The sequence below is a fragment of the Macaca mulatta genome, chromosome 16 (assembly GCF_049350105.2).
Source record: "Macaca mulatta isolate MMU2019108-1 chromosome 16, T2T-MMU8v2.0, whole genome shotgun sequence".
In the NCBI taxonomy this organism is placed as follows: Eukaryota; Metazoa; Chordata; class Mammalia; order Primates; family Cercopithecidae; genus Macaca; species Macaca mulatta.
In genome coordinates this window covers 16,100,392-16,112,611 of record NC_133421.1, presented here as the reverse complement: position 1 = coordinate 16,112,611, position 12,220 = coordinate 16,100,392, and the positions used below count along the sequence as shown (strand labels likewise).

Here is a 12,220-nt window from a genome sequence, read left to right as displayed (position 1 = left end):
AATTATCAGAGGATTCTCTGGTCTCTGCTGGGGCTTTACTCAGTGAAGAAGTTTATATGTGATACCTTTTCAGGTACCTACCAGCACCTAACCGCAAATCTTATCCTCTCTAGTCTTTCTCTTATGGCCAGCTACTAGCCTGTATCTGCTTCGGGTCTGGAAAAGTTCTCTCACATCACGGTATATTATGGTTTATGGAAGGAATTCTATCCTCCAAGTTTACCAGATCCTGGGTCTCTTTGGGCTCAAGAAGCATTCCCCTATAAAGCCCAGCTCTTGCCAAAGAAAGCCTCAGCTTACAGGACCATGTCATTATTACTAACTTTTACGAACATTCAGAAACTGTCTTGACTATGTCTGCCCTCACCCTGAGGGAATGGGGCCTCTGAGGCCATGGGTAGAGGTTCCTGAGACCACATAACAATTGCAAAGAGAAAAACCAAAGCATTTTCCCTACTCTACTCTCACATGCAAGTCACCTCGTATGACCAAAATGTGTATGAGTTTTCCCCTCACATTGACCAAGCAGTTCTCCAGGACACCAGCTGGGTGTCCTCTAATTTGATCCTCACACTATCTACCTGGAGATAGCAGGTCTTGGAGCTCATACTTGGGTCCCCCAGGGCCCTTGGATCCTGCTTTAAGCATCTACTCTAGCAGAAGAATCGATATTTCAGAAACACATTCCATCAAACAGCTGAGATGCTAAACACAGGGAAGAGAAACATCTCTGTCCCTGAGAACCCATAACTGGATGCCGAAATTTCCCTGGTACCTTAGAAGAACTTAAGGTTAGGCAGAGCAGAGAGTCACCAAAAATGGAGGGACTGTTACCCAAAAAAGAAAAAAAAAAAAAAAAAAGAGGAAGAAAGGAGAAGATAAAATGAAGACTTTGATTGAGTTCAACAAGCACTCACCAGGTGCCTACAGTGGCAAGGCCCTGTACTGAGACCTCCAGAAACAGAGAGTACCCTTGAGTGAAACAAAGACAATGGAAGGAAGAAAGAGGAAAAGAAAGGAGAGGAGGGGAAGACAGGGAGGAAGAAAATAAAAAGAAAAAAGAGAAAGAAGGAAGGAAGGAAGGAAGGAAGGAAGGAAGGAAGGAAGGAAGGAAGGGAGGGAGGGAGGGAGGGAGGGAGGGAGGGAGGGAGGAGAGGAGAGGGGAGGGAAGGGGAGGGGAGAGAGGAGAGGGAAGGAATTGTGATCAGGGAATCATGACCCAATCATAACCAGTCACCTCCCACCTGCTCAACAAGGAATATAAGATGTTTAGCAATTAGAGGGAGGAAGGGAGGAAGGGAGAGAGAAAGAAGGAGGGGTAGGGTAGATAACAGGGGGTTGTACCACCCTATCCTTGATCAGTATCACCAGCGGCACTTTGACACTCCTATGGAGGAAGAACTTAGGCACAGTAACCTAACTAGAAAGAGAGGGGACTTGGATTTTTAAAATTTTATCATGCATAAGAGTAGACTTATGGTGAGCACAGCCCTTTATGATGTCTTGTTTGCTTCAGGTTCTTTCATCTTTGTACGCATCTTTTATGGGGATAAACTCACTGGCGAGGCCAATCCTTCAGACCTGACTCTCAAGGCCGCCTACAGTCCATCCACATTCACTCTTCCAAATTCCCCGCTTGCCAGGGAATTGCGACCAGGCAATCATGACCCAATCACAACCCAGAAGCACATCCTGTTCTTCTCAGCTCTCTGCCTTTACTTGTGCCAGTCCGTTGCCCTGAAATGCTTCTTCTGTCCTATTAGTCACCCACTCTCTCTCTCCTGTCCACACCCCCCCCCCAAACACTCCATGACCTACAAGGCTCCAGCCTCACGGCCACCTCTATAGACCTATAGAACTACTTTAGCTCCAGTAAAGGGATTTTTTTAATTACAAAAGAAGTAGCAGATAGAATACCTATATCATGCTATCTACCTTACCAGGTAATAACAGCATGTTTGTATGTTTTCATACACATTATATACATATATATTCATGACTGAATTTGATTCCCTAACATCCGTTTCACCCCCAAATGACTGCCTAATTCTGGTTATTCTATTTCACTTTTTTCAGATACACGTTTCAGAACAGGCACCTGGACCCATTCTAGCCAGTGAATCAAGATGAAAAGTTGGCTGGAATGTGCCTGGAAAATGCTCTCTCCCACTCCTAAGGAGACATGAGAGGAGACGACCCCCTCCTCTCTGGGTATCGCCTGTCTAAGTACGATGTCCAGGGCTTTCTCAGCCATCCTGCTCCCAGCCGGGAGAGGAAGCCATCATCAAGGATGCCAGACCCTTACCTCCTGGAATATTTCAAATTTGGTATCAACGAGTCCATATTAACCACTCCCAGCAACCAGCACCCTGTGGACTTACTGAAACGTGAGGTGCTGAAGACCTGTATTTCTTTTTTTTTTTTTTTTTTTTTTTTTTTTTTTTTTTTTTTTGGGAGTCTCGCTCTATCACTCAGGCTGGAGTGCAGTGGCGCGATCTCGGCTCACTGCAAGCTCCACCTCCCGGGTTCACGCCATTCTCCTGCCTCAGCCTCCCGAGTAGCTGGGACTACAGGCGCCCGCCACCACGCCCGTTTTGTGTTTTTAGTAGAGACGGGATTTCACCGTGGTCTCGATCTCCTGACCTTGTATTCTGCCTGCCTCAGCCTCCCAAAGTGCTGGGATTACAGGCGTGAGCCACCGCGCCCTGCCCGAAGATCTGCATTTCTTAAGCAGTTTGAACTGAGTTCTGCTGTTTACGGTAAAAAAAAAATCTAACTATATATCTAGTTTTCATACTTGTATTGTTGATGGTGATGGGAAAAATAGAATGATGGTAAACGGTGAGTTCAGAATAAAAAATCAAATGAAATATGCAAATAAAAAAAGCCAGATACACAAAATAATACCCCCCAAATAACTATTAAATCATAAGTAAGTTTCACTATTGCTAACACAGAAGAGGGTTTGAGCTGGGCTCCCTTTCTGATACGACAAAGTGTTCTAAGGCAGTGTCTCAAATCAAAAAATATACTTGAAGTTATACAGCCTGTCATTGAACCCAGGTCCATCCCTTCCTGGCTCTGTGACCTTGGACAAGTCACAGAATATTACTGAGCCTCGGGCTTTTGTCTTTGCAACAGGAGCAATCATAATAGTTAAAGTAAGGCATTGTTGTGATTAAATGACGTAATGTATGTTGAGCACCTAGCAGAACTCTTGACAGATACAGTCGGTCACTCCTTAGACATCGGTTGCTGTCAATAGTTTCAAGGGAGTTGGTGAGAAGTGTGAATTTATCACCTAAGCTGACCACCTGCTCAACAAGGTATGTAAGAGCTTTAGTAATTGGAGAGAAGATAGGAAAAGGTCAGCCCAATCAAATGGAAGCTTTAAGAGAAAGATAGTGACAATTGCTACCACAGGAGACCGAGTCATGATGGGCCAATATCAGTAAGACAAAGAAAACTCCAGTGCATTCCATTTGTAGACAGGGTAGACAGAGTGATCAAATTGAAGCATCTACCATACAAAGCTGCTTCACCTGTGTTTGTATTTACCTAGTATAGGCTGCATAATGGAGTATTTGTTGTCTGCATAAAAAAGTTCTTAGCCTGACAATCCAATGTGGCTTGTAGCTTGTGGCTTTGTTCCACAAACTCTTTATCTCATATTCCTCTCACGTTGTTATCATGTTGTGCTGTGAGAGGCTCCAAAGGAGAAGCCATGAAGAGCAAAGGAAACTGAGCTTTCTCAGCTCACTCACATCCACAATCACCCACAGTGCAACAAACTCATGCACCGACAGTCTACACAAAGTTACAGCTTTGCCGAAAACAACTTAAGACTAAAGGCATGACTAATGAATAAAAAGAAAAAGAATCCAAGTGTCTAATGGATGAATAGATAAGAAAAATGTGATATATATTTTCAACAGGATATTATTCAGCCTTAAAAAGGAAGGAAATTCTGACACGTGCTAGAACATGGATGAACGAAAGGACATGATGATAAGTGAAATAAGACTGTCACAGAAAGGCAAATACTGTATGATTCTGTTAGGTTGGTGCAAACGTAATTGTGGTTTCTACCATTACTTTTAAGTGGCAGAAACTGCTATTACTTTCGCACCAACCTAATACTTATATTAGATACCTAGAGAGGGTCAGATTCAAAGAGATAGAAAGTAGAATGGTGGTTGCCAGAGGATAAGGGGTGGGAGTTGTTATTTTACGACTTTGGGAGTTGATATTTAATGGATGCGAGTTTCAGTTTGCAAGATGAAAAGAGTCCTGGAGACGGATGGTGGTAGCGGTTGTAGGCAAACGTGAATGTATTTAATGCTACTGAACTCTAAACTTAAAAATGGTGGGGATGCTACATTTTATGTGCATTTTATAACAAATAAAAATGAAAAATAATTTTAAGAGGGAGAAAGAAACAAAACAATTTTTTATTGAAAAAAAATGAAGAGGTAAGGAAAGAGCGAAGAAAGAAAATAACAAAATTGAAAGTTAGAACCCCACGGATTTTTAATGGTAATCTTACATCAGAAAATCCAGCTCAGGCCAAACGCTGTGCTTCTGTGGATGTGGCATTTCCAGCGTGACTTTGGTTTTCACCCTCCAAACAGAGTAGCTAGTCTGTGTCTAATTGTGTTTGTTTTTCCCCCTGCAGGGATGCTTAACAGTCCCCTAACCACTGAGATGGTTCCATAAAATTTTATGACAACAATTTCTTAAGCGAAATTTCCATTCAGTCTGTTTGCAGGACCTTCAAAAAAGCTAGAGAAAGCCAAATAGATATAACTTGGGACATTTTCCTGAGATCTAATTTAATTATAAATCATGACTTTACGAGCCTACCATTCAAAACTCGCACAGTTCCTCTGCAGCACAAAATAATTTACTGCTCTTGCAAGACAGTGAGCTCATGCCTTGAACCAAAGGGCACCCTGAACCACATTCCTTTGGGAAACTTTACAAGTTACGTTCTGAAAATGGGACATCTGACATTAGAGGCTGGAAAACTCAGTCCCCCACCCCCGCTCAACAGGCCAGCGTCAGCATGCACAGAACAGAGACTGTGCCCGGAGGCCTTGAGTGCTTAGTTAATGAGAAGAGGAGAGGAAAAGCAAGACACAGAAATGGCTGTGTTCATCCCTGTACAGAGACAATCTGTTATCTGTATTTTTTCACTGTTCACACCCGTTGCGGTTAGGAAACGGCTGCGCTGAACGATCACACTCTCTAATTTAAGGCAGAGAGAGCCTGAAATTATTGGGTGTGAAATGCAAATAGGTTTAGCAGCTTTACTACTATTTATGTGGCCTTCAACTGTGCCTGCTAAAGTGGTTTTTTTCTTTCTTTTTTATCTGAACATCTGGACATTTGTTGAGACTATTTAGCTCTGTGAAAGTTGACCTCATAATCATAATAGCACATGACTCCCGTTAAGGCAGATCAGAGTTACCTTCACTGGGAGGAAGGGGTAGAACTCATCACTAAAACTTTTTGAGAGTTGAGAACTCAAGGCAGAGATTCTGGATATGTGCCTCCCTCTAGGTCTCGGATGCAAATGCATTGTTTAAGCAAAACCCAAAGCATAGGCAATCGAGAGATGGTTCTTGCCATTGCCTCTACTAGCAGTGTTTGGTGAAGGGAGTTGTTTCAGGTTTCTTGTTGCATATGTTTCCCAACAAGATATTAACCATTCAACAGAAGAGTTGAAGGGTCAGACATTTTAAGCTAATTTTGGGATACACTGTGATTGGGAACCAATCAGAAATGAATGTAAAGCATCTCTAAATAATTGTCACTTCCGAAATCGTAATTCAAGGCCATGAAAGAGACATGACAAAATATTTTCCATTCTTTCTCTCTCTCTTTGTTTTGTTTTGTTTTGTTTTTTGACAGGGTCTTGCTGTGTTGCCCAGGCTAGAGTGCAGTGGCATAATCTCAGCTCCCTGCAACTTTCATCTCCCAGGCTCAAGTTATCCTTGCTCTTCAGCCTCCCACCTCAGCTGGGACTACAGGTACGCACCACCAAGTCTGGTTAATTTTGTATTTTTTTGTAAAGATGGGATTTCACCATGTTACCCAGGCTGGTCTTAAACTCCTGAGCTCAAGTGTTCCACCCACTTGGCCTCCCAAAATGCTGGGATTACAGGCGTGAGCCACCATGCCCCGAGACTTTTCCGTTCTTGTTCAGTGGTGTGTGAATTGTCTGAGGGGTATGACAGTAAGCTAAGGCCCAGACCTGGCTCTTCTGCTTGCTCTCTGTGTGACCCGAAGCAAGCTGTGGAAGTCTTTTAAACTTCATTTTCTCTTTCTTTTTAAAAAAGAGATGGTGGTGATTTTAATCATTCCTCTCTATAACACAGGGCTGTTGCAACTCAAATTAACATATAAGGAGAAAGTACTTTCAAAGTGTCAAAACGCTTATTAAATCTGAAATAATTATAAATGTTTATACAACTCTGTGCTACACATTATGTAAATAATTAACACATTTGATCTTTTCAGGAGCCCTAAAAGATAGTCTTTTTTTTTTTTTTGAGACGGAGTCTTGCTCTGTCGCCCAGGCTGGAGTGCAGTGGCCGGATCTCAGCTCACTGCAAGCTCTGCCTCCCGGGTTCACGCCATTCTCCTGCCTCAGCCTCCCGAGTAGCTGGGACTACAGGCGCCCGCCACCTCGCCTGGCTAGTTTTTTGTATTTTTTAGTAGAGACGGGGTTTCACCGTGTTAGCCAGGATGGTCTCGATCTCCTGACCTCGTGATCCACCCGCCTCCGCCTCCCAAAGTGCTGGGATTACAGGCTTGAGCCACCGCTCCCGGCCAAAAGATAGTCTTGTTATCCCCAATCTACAGTGGAGAAACTGAGGCCCAGAGAGGTTACTTTGCCAAGGTCAAAGCACATATAAAGCACATACTTGTCAGAGTTACTATGTGTTTTTAAGATTAAAAACCAACTCCTAACAAGTACTAAGTGTAGTTTTTGACAGTCTCAGAGCTATTTTTTTTTTTAATGCCAGGGTTATTACACGATTCTGGGTTCCGAGTTAAAAGGTGGCGCTATGGCTGATGACTTACCTGAACTCCCATTCTTTATCGAGGCTGGGAAAATGGCCTATCCGTTGTCAAACTAGTGTAACTCCCAGCACTCGCTGCAGGCTCTGAGAAGCTTCAAGTCCACAAGGGAGAGTCTCGTACCGCCTCCACTGGAAGCTGCCTAACTCAGTGGTAATGAAAATGCCCTTGCTGTTGGCTTCCATCCTCCCATGTAGCCTTCGAAGCTGCTTCTATTGACACTGCTGTTGCTGGTTTTGCTATGGAAAGGTATAATCACATTTTTCACATGTTAAATTATGAATGGTGGTGAATATTATGAAAAACCCTATAATTTCTGGGGAGTTCAGAAAATTCACATGTTTAACAAAGGCAGGACCGTGGAATGCAACGTTAACGAAGCAGCCAAGCAGAGCCTGCTGTGTAGGACTGCGAACCATAACCCAGCCATTTCTATCCCAATTGTTGTGGGCTTTTGCTGTATCCCAAACAGACCAAAAAATACATTAGGTAAGATGACACCCATGTACACGCCAAGCAGATCAAACATATTTAATACTTTACCATATCTGTGCAGATCTCGTTTTCTCCTAGAGAAGAAATGTTACAGATTTCTGAAGCCCCTCCCTCCCACCTATCACTTTTTCACCTCTCTCCGTGGAGTAACCATTATCCTAAATTAGTGTGGATCATCCCGCACTTATTATAGGGCTGCTGTAACAAAGTACCACAAACTGGGAGACAGAAACAAAAGAAACATATTGCCTCACAGCTCTGGAGACTGGAAGCCCAAAGTCAAGGTGTTGGCAGAGCTGGTTTCTTCTGAGGGCTGCAAGATGGGAACTGTTCCAGGCCTCTCGCCTAGCTTAAGGCATCTTCAGGCATTCCTTGGCTTATAGCTGCATCACTCCAATCCTCCATCTCCACATGATGCTCTCCTGGGTGTATACATCATTTTCTGTGTGTGTGTGTGTGTTTGTCTCTGTGTCCAAATGCTCCTTTTTCATAACAACACAGTCGTATTAGATCGGGGCCACCCGAGTGACCTCATCTTAATTAATTTAATCATCTGCAAAGAATGTCTCCAAATAAGGTCACATTCACAGGCGCTGGGGGTAGAACTTCAGCAGCCTTAGGGGAACACCAAGCCCATAACACACTCCTTGCATGTTTTTGCAAGGGATGTGACCACCTTTTGGCTCGTTAATGATTCCATTAACATGAAGATTTCCAGCATTTGGATTCAGTATAGCTCCTCGTGTCTGTTCAGAAAGCCATCTAAAAACATATGTAATTAGGTATGGAAGTATATGTCATGGGGATGAATCCTAGTTCAAAGTCCAACCTACCTGTCCCAGTGGGGCTGAATCTTACCCTCTAAAGGCTCACAAATGACACTTTAATGCACCTCACCTCCTAGAACAGAAGACACAAACCAGAGAATTTCCTTTACAGACAGGAAGATAAAATGTATCCCTCTTGCTTCAGCAGACTGAGAAATAGTGTTTTATGTGGGGCGATTACCTCTATGCAGCAGTAACACACTCCAGCATCTCATGGGCTCATCACAACAAAAGTTCGTTTCTTGTTCTTTTATGGCTCTTCGTTGTATCAACCTGGAGGTGATAATTGACCCCAAATAGGCACCTAGACCATACAAGAGAGTGGAATGGAATGTTTGGTAAGCACTAACTGTCTCATCTACAAAGGAAAGAAAGACAGATGTGTGTGCTCTTGCTTCCCCCTTCATACAATAAAACCTCAAATAGGGGAAACAATAGAAATATCTAGAGAAATGTGGACAAATTAAAGAATGTTAGGAGACCCAGGCCATAGCCTAGAGATGTTGTTAGAGAAGTCACCATCATCTGCATGTTGGCATGGTGTGGAGTCTGGAGGGCAACCTTGCTGAAGGAAGGTGGCTGGGTAGATAAACCTAATGCTGGATTTATGAGGCTTTATGGTTGCTTAGAGAAAGCAGGTAATTCTGAGGCTCCATGTGGCCCACTGTGGGGTACAAAGATGGTGGAAAGGCTGGTGGACAGACAGAGGTCAAAATCAAGACAGAGACCGCAGTATGCAGGGTGTCTGCAACCAGAAGCCTGTGGTCCAAACCATAGATCCTAGAGGTAGCAACAGGCACAAGGTCAACAGTTTCCAGTCCTCAGAGAGGACTGCACTCCTTCCGTCCCGGGCCCCAGCTCCACACAGCCCTCCCCACACCCAGAGGCATTAATCAGGGAAGAGAGAAGCGTGGAGAAAGAGAAAACAATCTGAAAGTTCAAGCATTTCCTCAGAAGAGACTGAGTCATTGGAAAACCAACTTACAATGGAAACAACTGCAATAATAAACACTGGCAAATTTAATTTTTCCTCTTATTTCCAACATGGTGAGGAAATTCTGAGAAAACCCAGATACAGCATAGAAAACAAAGAAGTTAGAATTTCTGTGCACATCTAAATACAGTGCAAGTAAATTTGCAACCCTGCAAAGTACACTAATTTAATTACTTTGCATGGAAAATCTAGATGTTGTCATGAGCGTTGACACAGAAAAATCTAGTTTCCTTGAGTTCTTCAACTAGAAGGCCAAATAGCTGAATGGCTTTTCTGGGCGTTGTCTGTGACAGCTGTCTCATTTCATTTTCTAATGTGTGAGGCTTCATTGGGAAATGTGCACTGTTAACTGTTTGGCCCATGGCAGGGCTGAGACCCGAGAGCTGACCGGGAGGTAACCGGGTAGGAGAAGGTGTTAGAACAGGGAATACGTGCCTCATGCCAAAGGAAATCAAAGAAACAGAAAGTTGAAGCCAGGGAAATGGCAGGCTGAAGAGTAATCGTAACATGTTGGAGTCCCACATCTCAATTAACCAAATCAGAGAGATCAGCAATGCATAAGTAAATAATATATATAATATAATATATGATATATAATAATAAATGCATAAATAATAAATACATAAGTTGCTCATATACAAGTTGGCAGAGATTTGGCTATCCACGAGGAAATCCAGGGGTTTGCACTGACGGTGTATCTGGGAGGACTCCAGGGTATGATTCAGCTGTATGAAAAACAAATTAGCTCTTTCCCATCTTGCAAGATGGCGGGTGAAAAAGTTGAGAAGCCAGATACGAAAGAGAAGAAACCCAAAGCCAAGAAGGCCGACGCTGGTGGCAAGGTGAAAAAGGGTAGCCTCAAGGCTAAGAAGCTGAAGAAGGGGACGCCCCAGCAGCGGCAACCCTGTCCTTGTCAGAGGAATTGGCAGATGTTCCCGATCTGCCATGTATTCCAGAAAGGCCATGTACAAGAGGAAGTACTCAGCCGCTAAAGCCAAGGTTGAAAAGAAAAAGAAGGAGAAGGTTCTTGCAACTCTTACAAAACCAGTTGGTGGTGACAAGAACGGCAGTACCCGGGTGGTTAAACTTCGCAAAATGCCCAGATATTATCCTACTGAAGATGTGCCTCGAAAGCTGTTGAGCCACGGCAAAAAACCCTTCAGTCAGCACGTGAGAAAACTGCGAGCCAGCATTCCCCCCGGGACCGTTCTGATCATCCTCACTGGATGCCACAGGGGCAAGAGGGTGGTTTTCCTGAAGCAGCTGGCTAGTGGCTTGTTACTTGTGATTGGTCCTCTGGTCTTCAATCGAGTTCCTCTACGAAGAACACACCAGAAATTTGTCATTGCCACCTCAACCAAAATCGATATCAGCAGTGTCAAAATCCCAAAACATCTTACTGATGCTTACTTCAAGAAGCAGCAGCTGCGGAAGCCCAGACACCAGGAAGGTGAGATCTTCGACACAGAAAAAGAGAAATACGAGATTACGGAGCAGCGCAAGATTGATCAGAAAGCTGTGGACTCACAAATTCTACCAAAAATCAAAGCTGTTCCTCAGCTCCAGGGCTACCTGCGATCTGTGTTTGCCCTGACGAATGGAATTTATCCTCACAAATTGGTGTTCTAAATATCTTAAGACCCTCATTAAATAGCTAACTAAAAAAAAAAAAAAAAAGAAAAACAAATTAAAGACTACTGGATTATACTGAAAAGGTTGTGAATGTTTACAACTATTTGTGCTTATCAGATTGTACAGAATACTAATAATGGATAGGAGACTGGACAAATATCCCAGGTCCTTCACCCATAGGTGAGACAACTCTGAGAGTAAGCTCTATAGAGTGTCCCAGTGATCTGAAGCATGAATGACATGCCCCAGCCTTCCTTGCTCATAGCAGTACAGGCTCAGTAACACAGCCTGTATTAGTGTCTTCCCCTTCCCTGTTTTACTTCCTCACTTCCTACTCATGCTTACTGGGATCACCTTCCAAGTACCCATCCCCATTTTAATCCTCTTCCGAGGGCTGCTTCTGGGAGAGCCCAGCCTAAGACACTACCACGTGGAGTCGCAAGTACCACAGTGAACGAAGGATATTGACAGGAGAAACTGTATCCCATGAGGAGAGACCCGGATAATCAAGGGTCTGGAAATGATGTCTCATGAAGAGCAATTGAAGAAACAAGGGACATTCAACCTTAGGAAGTGGAGATTTAGGGAATGCAAAGATCTTTAAGTCTGAAAACCTGGTAAGAGAAAAAGAGGACAGCTTGGCATGTGTTGATCCAGAAGGTGACCGTTAATGTGAGGATTTGGAAAGTCTGTGTGGGGGTAAACTGAGTGCTTCAACCCTGGCAAATGGATGTGATTTGGAAGCAGCAAAGGCTGACTAACAAAGGCATGATCGTAGTAGACTTAGGCTGTTCAGAGTACAGATTAGTGTTGAGATAACTGTTGGAAGAATGTTGATGATTTTATGAAGAATGTCGATGCTTTTAAAATTAGATTGCTCATCAGGTGGCAGTCACAAGTCTGAATTTCTTTCTTAATCACTGAAGGCTGTCTCCCTTAGCCTTCTGGATGGCTACTTTTAATGAATTTAGTGTGCCTCAGTATTTCAAGGGGACTCACTGACTGCTTGACAGTCTCCAATTTGTGAAGATGAGTAAGATAGTCACCCTCCTTTCACGAGGCATAGGATAAAGAGACTGAGCTTAAAGTGAAGAAAAGACAGAAGCATCCAGCCACATTAAAAACCAACATTCTCAAGAACTAATGTGAGCGTTGGAATGTGAATCTCTTGTATTAGTCATCGCAA

At 43.4% G+C, this 12,220-nt stretch overlaps 1 pseudogene; it reads left to right on the top strand.

The window, feature by feature from the left end:
• Nucleotides 1-10,147: 10,147 nt before the first annotated feature.
• LOC693287 (large ribosomal subunit protein eL6 pseudogene) lies at nt 10,148-11,039 on the top strand (annotated as a pseudogene).
• Nucleotides 11,040-12,220: the final 1,181 nt, after the last annotated feature.